This window comes from Nansenia antarctica (genome assembly GCF_963989245.1).
Source record: "Nansenia antarctica genome assembly, chromosome: 4".
NCBI classification, from domain to species: Eukaryota; Metazoa; Chordata; class Actinopteri; order Argentiniformes; family Microstomatidae; genus Nansenia; species Nansenia antarctica.
The window spans coordinates 3,153,217-3,163,216 of record NC_137689.1 but is presented as its reverse complement, the minus strand read 5'-3'; the positions used below and the strand labels follow the sequence as shown (position 1 = coordinate 3,163,216).

The 10,000-nt window shown below is 43.9% G+C and overlaps 1 protein-coding gene across 2 annotated transcripts in view; it reads right to left on the bottom strand.

Moving 5' to 3' along the window:
* The window catches only part of opcml (opioid binding protein/cell adhesion molecule-like), a gene marked incomplete at its 5' end in the record, with an annotated part of 326,376 nt that overhangs the window by 55,151 nt on the left and 261,225 nt on the right, over positions 1 to 10,000 (bottom strand). The window lies entirely within an intron of this gene.

The window sequence follows — 10,000 nt, the reverse complement described above, 5'->3', positions numbered from 1 at the left end:
TTCTGTCAGGACTGCAGAGTCACTACTTATCTTCCGCCGTGGACTGAATACCCATCTTGTCAGGTTACATCTTGACAGTTCCTCCTAAAGACCTCTCCACCCCCCCACTACCCACCTGTACAGTTTCTCTACTGTAAGAAAGCATTGTGACTGCCAATGGCCGCTGCTCTGAGAATAGAATGTTGTTTCTTGTGACGAGTCGACTGATGATTCACTTACATTACACAAATGTACTTGTTGTAAGTCGCTTTGGATAAAAGTGTCTGCTAAATGTCCGAAATGTAAATGTTGAAACCCAGAGTGACTGTTGGAAAAAGCAATTGGTCTTGGCACACAGTGGCATGCACGGTGTAGAAAGACGGCTGAATGTGTACGGCAGGTCAGCGTATAAAAGGTTCATAGTGACATCACAACGGTGGTCTATCTCAAAGCCGCTGCTGCACGCGCTGTGAAGGCGTGTGAAGTGCTGACGGTTGTTGTCGTGGCGACAAGAGCTGTGAAGGATTTCCTGACGGTGTTGACATCATCGGTGTTCCCTCCAAATAATCACTTCAATAAAAACGAGAGAGAGAATGGTAGGTGACCGTTTGTTATCAGCCTCCCTTATCGTATACGCTTGAAAAAAATAAAGTTTTAGCAGCTCATGAATGACTTCATGAATGACTTCCCTTGGATCTTAGATCAGCGGTCTCGGTCGAGGCTTTTAAAAAAACAACTAAAGACTGTCTTGTATAGACAGGCTTTTGGATAGCCCCTAGGGCCTGTCTTTCTGTGTCCTGTATATTGTTGTACACCTGTTGTCTGTTACATGTTCTTATTTTCACTAGTTTGCCTGTTTTAACCTGCTATGACTTTCGCTCTTTTGTTATGTTTTATTATGTTTCTTCTTTATTATGTTCTCTCTATGTACAGCACTTTGTGACCCTTGGTCTGGGAAAGGTGCTATACAAACACATTTTACTTACTTACTTACTTACTTACAAAGATGAAGAGTAGAATTGTTACTATTGTTGAATAGTTTCTAGGTTCTTCTTTTTAGTTGATGTTGAATATCAACCACAAGGAGATTGATCCTATAGCTTGAAGGCCTTTATTAATTCAACTACATGGAGATCAGATAAGTCTAGAGTTTGCAAAGTCCAGAGTAATCCCAGCATCTCGGATGAAACAGAAGTATTTATGCCATGCCTGCATCCACTGAGGTCATTCTGGCACACACAGTGTTGACACAATCTTTAGTAACTGCGACACAGACTCTTGGCAACTGCCCATGAATAGAGGGATATGCATAAACAATATAATAACCCAGCTTGTGTTGACAGGACACAGATTGTACATTTGGTGGTTCATAAACATGTTTTTTGTCCTAATACACTCAGGCCTCTAATTTACCCCAAAAGTAAAACATCATTTCCACAACATTACTTTGTTTAAATATTAGGTTTAATGAAGACAGAGCAATGAGACCAGTGTATGTTTTTCTAATATCCTCATCCATGTTGTGCCTATTGGAGGTGTTGCCTAATGCCGCTCTCTGCCCAGAACAGGGGAAATAAATGGTAAATGGACTGACTTATATAGCGCCTTATTCCAAAGCGCTTTACAACGGCCTCTCAATCACCCATTCACACACACACTCACACACCAATGGCGGCAAGCTACCATGCAAGGCATCTGCCCGCTCATTGGGGAAAATGTGGGGTTCAGTGTCTTGCTCAAGGACACTTCGACACGTGGCCAGCCGGGGATCGAACTGTCAAACTGCAGTCCTTGCGATCATTAGACGCCGGCATCATTCTACCTCCTGCACCACAGCCGCCCCAAAAGACGAGAATGATATGCAAGGGGGCAAGGCTGTCCCCTTGCAACACCCCAGCCAGGACGTCAAACTCCTCACTGTTGCCGACTGGGGTCACCACCGTGGCTCTTGTACCCGTGTACATGGTCTCTATGGTAAATGGTAAATGGTAAATGGACTGCACTTATATAGTGCCTTTTTTGCTGCTCCAAAGCTGCTCCAAAGCGCTTTACAACGGCATCTCATTCACCCATTCACACACACATTCACACACCAATGGCGGCAAGCTGGCCCGCTCACTGGGAGCAATTTGGGGTTCAGTGTCTTGCCCAAGGACACTTCGATATGTGGCCAGCCGGGGATCGAACTGCCGACCAGCCGACCTTGCGATCATTAGACGGCGGCTCTACCTCCTGCGCCGTGGCCCAGAGTCGACTGGGAAGGACACGGTAGGCCTTAAGTATCTTCATCATCGAGCCTCTGTGTATCGAGCCAAACACCTTTCTGAAATCGATGAAGCACAGAACCGCAGTCAGGTTGTTCTTTTTCAACCTCCTCTACGATTCCCCTTGAAGGCCAAGATCTGGGTAACATGGCTGTGCGTGTAAGGATATGTGTTTCGGAAGAAGAAAAAAAACATGAATAAAAAAAAAGTCAGCCTGGATGAATCTGGGCTAAGTGGTCTGAACACTCCAGAAACTACGGAACTCCTGCAGAGATGAATTAACTACAGTCTGTATGTGGAATAAGTCCTCTAGCCTGACAGTGGTGGTTGATAAGGGATTAGAACACAGATGTCCTGCTGGGAAGGGATGCTATAGGATTCCCCGGGCCATGTCAGTCTCTTCCATGTGGACACAGCGAGGGGTGCCAAACAGTAATTAATCTGTAAAACAGAAGCGAGGGGGTGGGGATGTAGGACGGGGCTTTCTTTCTGTTGGGTGTTTGTTCAATGATGGAGGGGGTAGCACATATTTGTTCTGCTCGGTCTTAAATTAATTGGTTAACATGAAAAAGATAGTCGTGAGATGGGTCGTGCGATACAACACAACTGTAGGTAAACAGTAAGAATAGCTACAGGATCAAGTAAATGCTGGGCCCGAGTTGTGCCTTATTTATTTATTTATTTATTTTTTGCCACTTTTCAGTTTCAAATGTTTTTTTATTGAGCAAAAACAATGTTCACAGATTATGTTGCATCAATGCTCGTTTTCATTTACATGAAAGAGATACAGAAATATATTCATGTATTTTAAACATATTCGGAACAGTATCAAGACATCGAAAATACAAAGAGCAAACAAACAAAAAACAAACAAACAAACAAACAAAAAAGATAAAGAAAAATCAAGAATAGAAAACAAAAGATGAAAGAGCTGTCCTTCTGTCTGTATCTACCCTGTACCCTTCCCTATGTTCCCACATCCTGCTATGTCCCTGTCCCCTACCCTTCATCTGGGTTGTACCTTGTACAGGTGGTAAGAACATCTGGGCTGATGTCACTACTTATATTCTAGCATATTCTTCAACTATGTTGATTGATTGATTGAAAACTTTATTAGAAGATTTGCAGAAGTAGGTACATGAAAGTACATATTACATACAAGGTCAACTAACAGGATAAAAACCCAAGAAAGCCACTGGCTTATTTCAATTGGGGTCCTTGATTCTCAATTCATCGTTACATGTAAGACAGACAAAAAAAACTAGTACTATCTACAAGATAATACAGACAAATAACTAGTACTATCTACAAGATAAACATACATCCATCATGGGAAGAACAATACAACAAAACATAAGGTATGTACAGCGGGTAGGACAGGTGGGGACATACACCACAGTTCAGATGTCAATGAATGACACATCCTTTGAAAGCTTACATTCTGCACACATTCATAAACTGAAAAATGACATTGCCCTACTTGAGGATGTTTTAACCAGACCCTGTCACATAATGTGCTTGAAATACTTTTAAAATGTACCCTGTGTGCCATCCTGTAAGTCAGGTTCCACACGGCGGCTGTGTCTCAGGAGGTAGAGTCGCCCGTCTAATGATCACAAGGTCGGCAGATCAGCGGTTCGAGCCCCGGCTGGCCACATGTCGAAGTGTCCTTGGGCAAGACACTGAACCCCAAAATTGCTCCCAGTGAGCGGGCCGGTGCCTTGCATGGTAGCTTGCCGCCATTGGTGTGTGAATGTATGAATGAGAGGCCATTGTAAAGCGCTTTGGAGCAGCAAAAAAGGCGCTATATAAGTGCAGTCCATTTACCATTTACCTCAAAAGCAGTTGTTTATTGTACATGTGGATGTGATGCACTAGGACAGAGAGAGAGAGACTAGAGTTTTCTATCTGTGTCCTAATCAAATTGTCTATTGTTGTTGTTCACTTTGGTGAAGCTATCTAGCTACAGTATATCCAATATGTTTCGGAAATATATATCCTCTATTTCTGTAGAATGAAACTATTTTCTAAAAGGTAATTTGCTCCCTTGAGTAAATTCAGTAACAATGGCCTTTTGGCATTGTTATTTAATTCATGTTGTTTCTTCTGGAGCAGACATCTAAGTGGATAATGCTGATGCAACCTCACAGACACACAGGTTCCACGTCAACAGCCATGTTTGTAACTCATTAATACATGAAAAAAGGTTTTTAACGTTACGTTAATATGTGATTTCATAATTTCTCAATGTTGATAACTCATTAGGACATTATTAACATCTTTAAACTGGACATTAATCACAAACCACACACCGAAGAGCTCAGAGTAGGTTGCATAATGACAGATCAGGTTTCATTTTAGAAGCATTTATAAGTGCATTTATAAAATGCTAATAACTGTGTGCCTAAATGCGTATTAAGTATTTGGCAAGCACCAATCAGCTATCAAACTATTTCAACTAATGAGTTAACTGTTTGTTAATGAATTACATAACCAATAGTTAAGGCATCTTACTGTAAAACGTTACCGTCATCTGTATCAGGCGTGAAGGGAATAGTTAATGAAAATAAGATCTTGTATTGCTCGTCATCCTGATCCAGTGACGTCCACCCACATCAAAGGCATTGCTGTTTGTTCATGACTAATAAAAATACAACCTAAACATCAAAAGTTCACGATGGAGCTTTTCAATTCTACATGTGGTGCCAACAACATCAGAGCGCAATCTTGGATCTCACCAGCATATCAACATCTTCTTAAAATAATGGCTTACGTCATATTTTCAAGTTTTGCGAAAAACAGAATAAACTGAACCAAATCTAGAACATGTGATATTTAGGCAAAAACATAATTTTCCTCAAAAGTGACGTAAGACATTATTTTAAGAAGGTGACGCTATAGTACTCTGTATGAACTCATTGCCTATTGTGACAGCAGCTGGGAAAACCAGGAACAAGTCTGCATTTAATGTTCAGACTTTTATTCAGAAAAATGTAAACACATTTCAACGTTGTTACAAATCAACGACACACTCGCTAGTCAACTAACACAGCTTGTTTTGTGATCCTGCTAACAATGTAAAGTAGTGTTCTAGTTAACTAGGTAGCAGTGGGGATTACTCACCCAATCCATTACATTGCAGTATTTGGCTTGACTAGCGAGAGTGTGTCATTGATTTTCAACAACGTTGACATTTATTTAAAATCGTTCTGAATAAAAGTCCAAAACATTCTGATTGGTTGGTGACACGTTCCCGGTTTCACCAGCTGCTGTCACATTTAGAGAGGCATCTAGCCCCGTGTCCTGCCGGTTGGTAGGGGGGAAACAGGGGGGGGCGTTTGCCTTGACACTGCCAAGTCCTTCAGTTCAAAGCCAGCTTTTCCCTTGGGACTAGAACTCATAGCCTTCCTGTGTGCTGGGCTTGAGTCCAAATACTGATATGACACTGAATGAAAACGGTAATGGCAGCGTATGACTGGTACTAAACACACAGTAGACAGTTACTGTTCTGTATATGGTGGTGCATGCATTATCTGTTAATGGAATGCATGACATGCACGCTTATGAGAGTAATGCAAGTTGACTGATCTGTTGTTGACTGAATCACTGATGTTTTTTCTAAGCACATGTTTAGCATTCGGGGGACAATCCTTTGCAAATAACAATAACTGCCTGAAGTCTGCGACCCATCGACACCACCAGATGTCAGGTATCTTCTCTGGTGATGCTCTGCCAGGCCTGTACTGTCTGCAGACATCTTCAGTTGTTGTTTGTTTTGAGGTGGTACTTTTGCCTAAAATGTTATCATCATCATCAGGAATTGAAATGGATGTTCAGTTGGATTTCAATCTGAAGATTGACTTGGCCAGTTAAGACATTTCCCTGAAAACGTTTTACTGTGTGATGTAGCCCCATCCAATGAGTTTGGAGGAACTAGAAGTTATAGTGGCAGCCATCCCTATCCAAACAGAACACCCTATAACTGCACCGAGTTTCACAGATGAGATGGTATGCTGTAAATCTTGGGCCTTTTTTCTCCAAACTTTCCCTCTTACAATCAGCTCTGCAGGCTTTTAGGTACTTCTTGGCAAACTGTAACTTGACCATCCTTTTTGAAGATAACTCGTGAGCTTAGAATGATAAGGTTCTATCTCAGAGATATTGAGCGTCAAAGTTTTTACATTCCATTACGTTTTGTGAGATGGAACCTTTGTATTTTATGAATTACTAACTCAAAAAAGTCAACATTTTAAAAATAACACCACACAGGCAAACACCTACTGGATCAGATTATGTAAAAAACTAAATTTTGCCCAAAAATTGAGATAGAACCTTCTAAGTCTAACGTCACGAAGTATCACAGATGAGATGGTATGCTGACAATCTTGGGCCTTTTTTTCTCCAAACTTTCCCTCTTACAATCACCTCTGCAGGCTTTTAGGTTTTTAGCAGACCGTAACTTGACCATCCTTGTTGAGGGTAACTAGTGGTTTAAACCTGGCAGTGAAGTGTCTTTAGGTTGGCTGGTGACGTGTTCTGTGGATGGTCGTCTCTGACACCGTCACGCCTACCTTCTGAATGTTCCTGGTCTGTCAGTTGTTTTGGGTTTTTTCTTAATTATGATGAACAATCTTTGGTTAGTGTTTTTTTTACCAATCACCCCAAGGAGGATCACCCCAAGGTTCTTGGCTGTGTGGGGGCGAGGTCACAGTAGAGTTATCTACTCTGATGGAGGAAGTCTAGGAGATGGCTGGCTTTTCCAAGAACGAAGAGGAGTTGCGTTGCTCAGTCTTGTTAAGGTTGAGCTTGAGGGGGGTGGGCTGACATCCAAAGAGATATGTCAGCAAGACACGCCGAGACAAGTGTTGCCACCTGTGAGTCGGGGGACGGGACGGGGGACGGGGACAGGAAGAGTTGAATGTCATCTGCATAGCAGTGGGAGGAGAAGCCATGTGAGGAAATTTACCGGGCCAAGAGATTTGGTATAGAGAGAGAACAGTGAGGGACCCTAGTACTGGGACAGATCCCGTGGATAGAGAGGAGTTGATTACGGTTGTAATGAAAGGTCTTTGGGAATGGATTGGAGACTAAGGGAGCGGATGGAATCGAAAGTGTGGGGGGGGGAAGAGCTGATAAGCCAGAGACTTGTAGTGTAGCGCAGTGGGTTAGGGAGCGGGTGGTAGCAGTGTTGGCGAGCGGTGGTGGAGAGAAAGAGCTGCTAATGCCATCAACGTTCTTTTCAAAGTAGTTGACAAAGTCATCCGCAGACAGGGTAGGAGGGAGGAGTAGGTGGGTGTCGTGCCGTCCTCGACGTCGGTGGACAAAGAGAGTCGAAGGATAGGGAGAGCGTGGAAAGGAGGGTGGAGGATGCTGAATCAGTAGATAGAAGGGAGAAGGATTCAACAGAGGGTAGGGAGGATAAGACAGAGGGAGAGAGAGCGGGGAGGGGGAGGACACAGTGTGAGTAGAGACTGATTGGGAGGGGGTGGATTTGGGGGGAAGGGAGAAGGATACAAAGTGATGATCAGAAGCTGGAGGAGGGGTAACAGCAAGGTTGGAGGTAAGGGAGGATCTGGTGAAGACAAGGTCGAGCTGATTGCCCGCCTTGTGAGTCAGAGGAGAGTGGGACAGGGTAAGATCGAAGAAGAGGAGAAGGTCAAGTAGTCCAGATGAAGAAAAGCTTCTCTGAATGGATGTTGAAGTCACCCAATTGTACTGGAGGGTGTTTCGTCGTCAGGGAAGGAGGTGCTCTAGGCGCAGGGTCAGCCCAGCGGTCACAGGGTCAGCCATAGTCAGCGCCCCTGGAGCAATTAGGGGTTAAGTATCCTTGCTCAAGGGCACATGCAGATCGAACCAGCAACCTTCTGATTGCTAGCCGACCTCTCTAACCTCTAGGCTACCGCCGTGAGGCTTGTGAGGCACACGCGTTGCATGCAAAACTCAATCTACAACGATAGGGCTGGCAGTAGCAGCTCCGCAGTTAGAGCCACAGAAGACACACAGCCAGTTAGAGACACAGAAGACACACAGCCAGTTAGAGACACAGAAGACACGCAGTCAGTTAGAGACACAGAAGACACGCAGTCAGTTAGAGACACAGAAGACACACAGCCAGTTAGAGACACAGAAGACACGCAGCCAGTTAGAGACACAGAAGACACACAGCCAGTTAGAGACACAGAAGACACACAGCCAGTTAGAGACACAGAAGACACGCAGCCAGTTAGAGAAACAGAAGACACGCAGCCAGTTAGAGACACAGAAGACACACAGCCAGTTAGAGACACAGAAGACATGCAGCCAGTTAGAGACACAGAAGACATGCAGACAGTTAGAGACACAGAAGACACGCAGACAGTTAGAGACACAGAAGACACACAGCCAGTTAGAGACACAGAAGACATGCAGACAGTTAGAGACACAGAAGACACGCAGACAGTTAGAGACACAGAAGACACACAGCCAGTTAGAGACACAGAAGACACACAGCCAGTTAGAGACACAGAAGACATGCAGCCAGTTAGAGACACAGAAGACATGCAGACAGTTAGAGACACAGAAGACACGCAGACAGTTAGAGACACAGAAGACACACAGCCAGTTAGAGACACAGAAGACATGCAGACAGTTAGAGACACAGAAGACACGCAGACAGTTAGAGACACAGAAGACACGCAGCCAGTTAGAGACACAGAAGACACGCAGCCAGTTAGAGACACAGAAGACATGCAGCCAGTTAGAGACACAGAAGACACGCAGCCAGTTAGAGACACAGAAGACACGCAGCCAGTTAGAGAAACAGAAGACATGCAGCCAGTTAGAGAAACAGAAGACACACAGCCAGTTAGAGAAACAGAAGACACGCAGACAGTTTGGAAGCCGCAAGCGTGAGAGCCGCAACAGCTCAGCCACGCACACACGCCTTAGGCCTTTGACTCCCACAGATAGACTCCCGCGTCTTATTGTCAGGCATCTTCGTGTGGCTGTGACCGTGCGGATAGAAATGGAGATTCTGTAATTGCTGAAGACTAGCTGGCTTGCAGCCCACCTAACGATCAGTTAATGACTGGACTGGACCAAGCATAAATAGCTGCGGAAAAATTGAAACTCCTCCCCCAGAGCAAATTGACAGCAAATAGACTTCAAACACAAACTGCATTCAATAGAAACTAGCTTCCAGGCCACCACAGCCTCAACAACAACAAACACAAACAACTCCTAACTAGCGACACGGCTACCAATGACACAGTGATTTAAACAAGATTAAGTTCTCTTACTCCGGCTAGGGAAGACATCACTCCTCCTCTCTCACTTAATCCAAGTCAAAAGAAGAAAGCATGCTTCCCTTTCTCATTACGTATACATGCAGGTCACTACATTTTAATTGAAAAACATCTCATGTTGGCGAAGAGAGAAATGTAACTTTGTGGAAAATATAGCCAAGTTGTTTTGTTGTTGTTTGTTGTTTTCTAAAATACACACACACCGCTTTTTGAATTGTAAATTCACATTAAGTATCCAGACAGTGCAGGAGATCATTTAATTAGGATTATGCTTTTAGCAAAAAAAAAAAAAAACGTCCACGAAAAAACACAAAAACACAAGAACACAGAACAACCAGTCATGACTGACAGCACCCCTCTTGACTGAATAATGCATTCTGGGAAACATGGCTCGTGAATGCCATTCTGTTACCTACAAGGCCCCCAAGAGATACCACCACCAGAGCCCCCCAGGGCCAACACGTAGCAGCCATC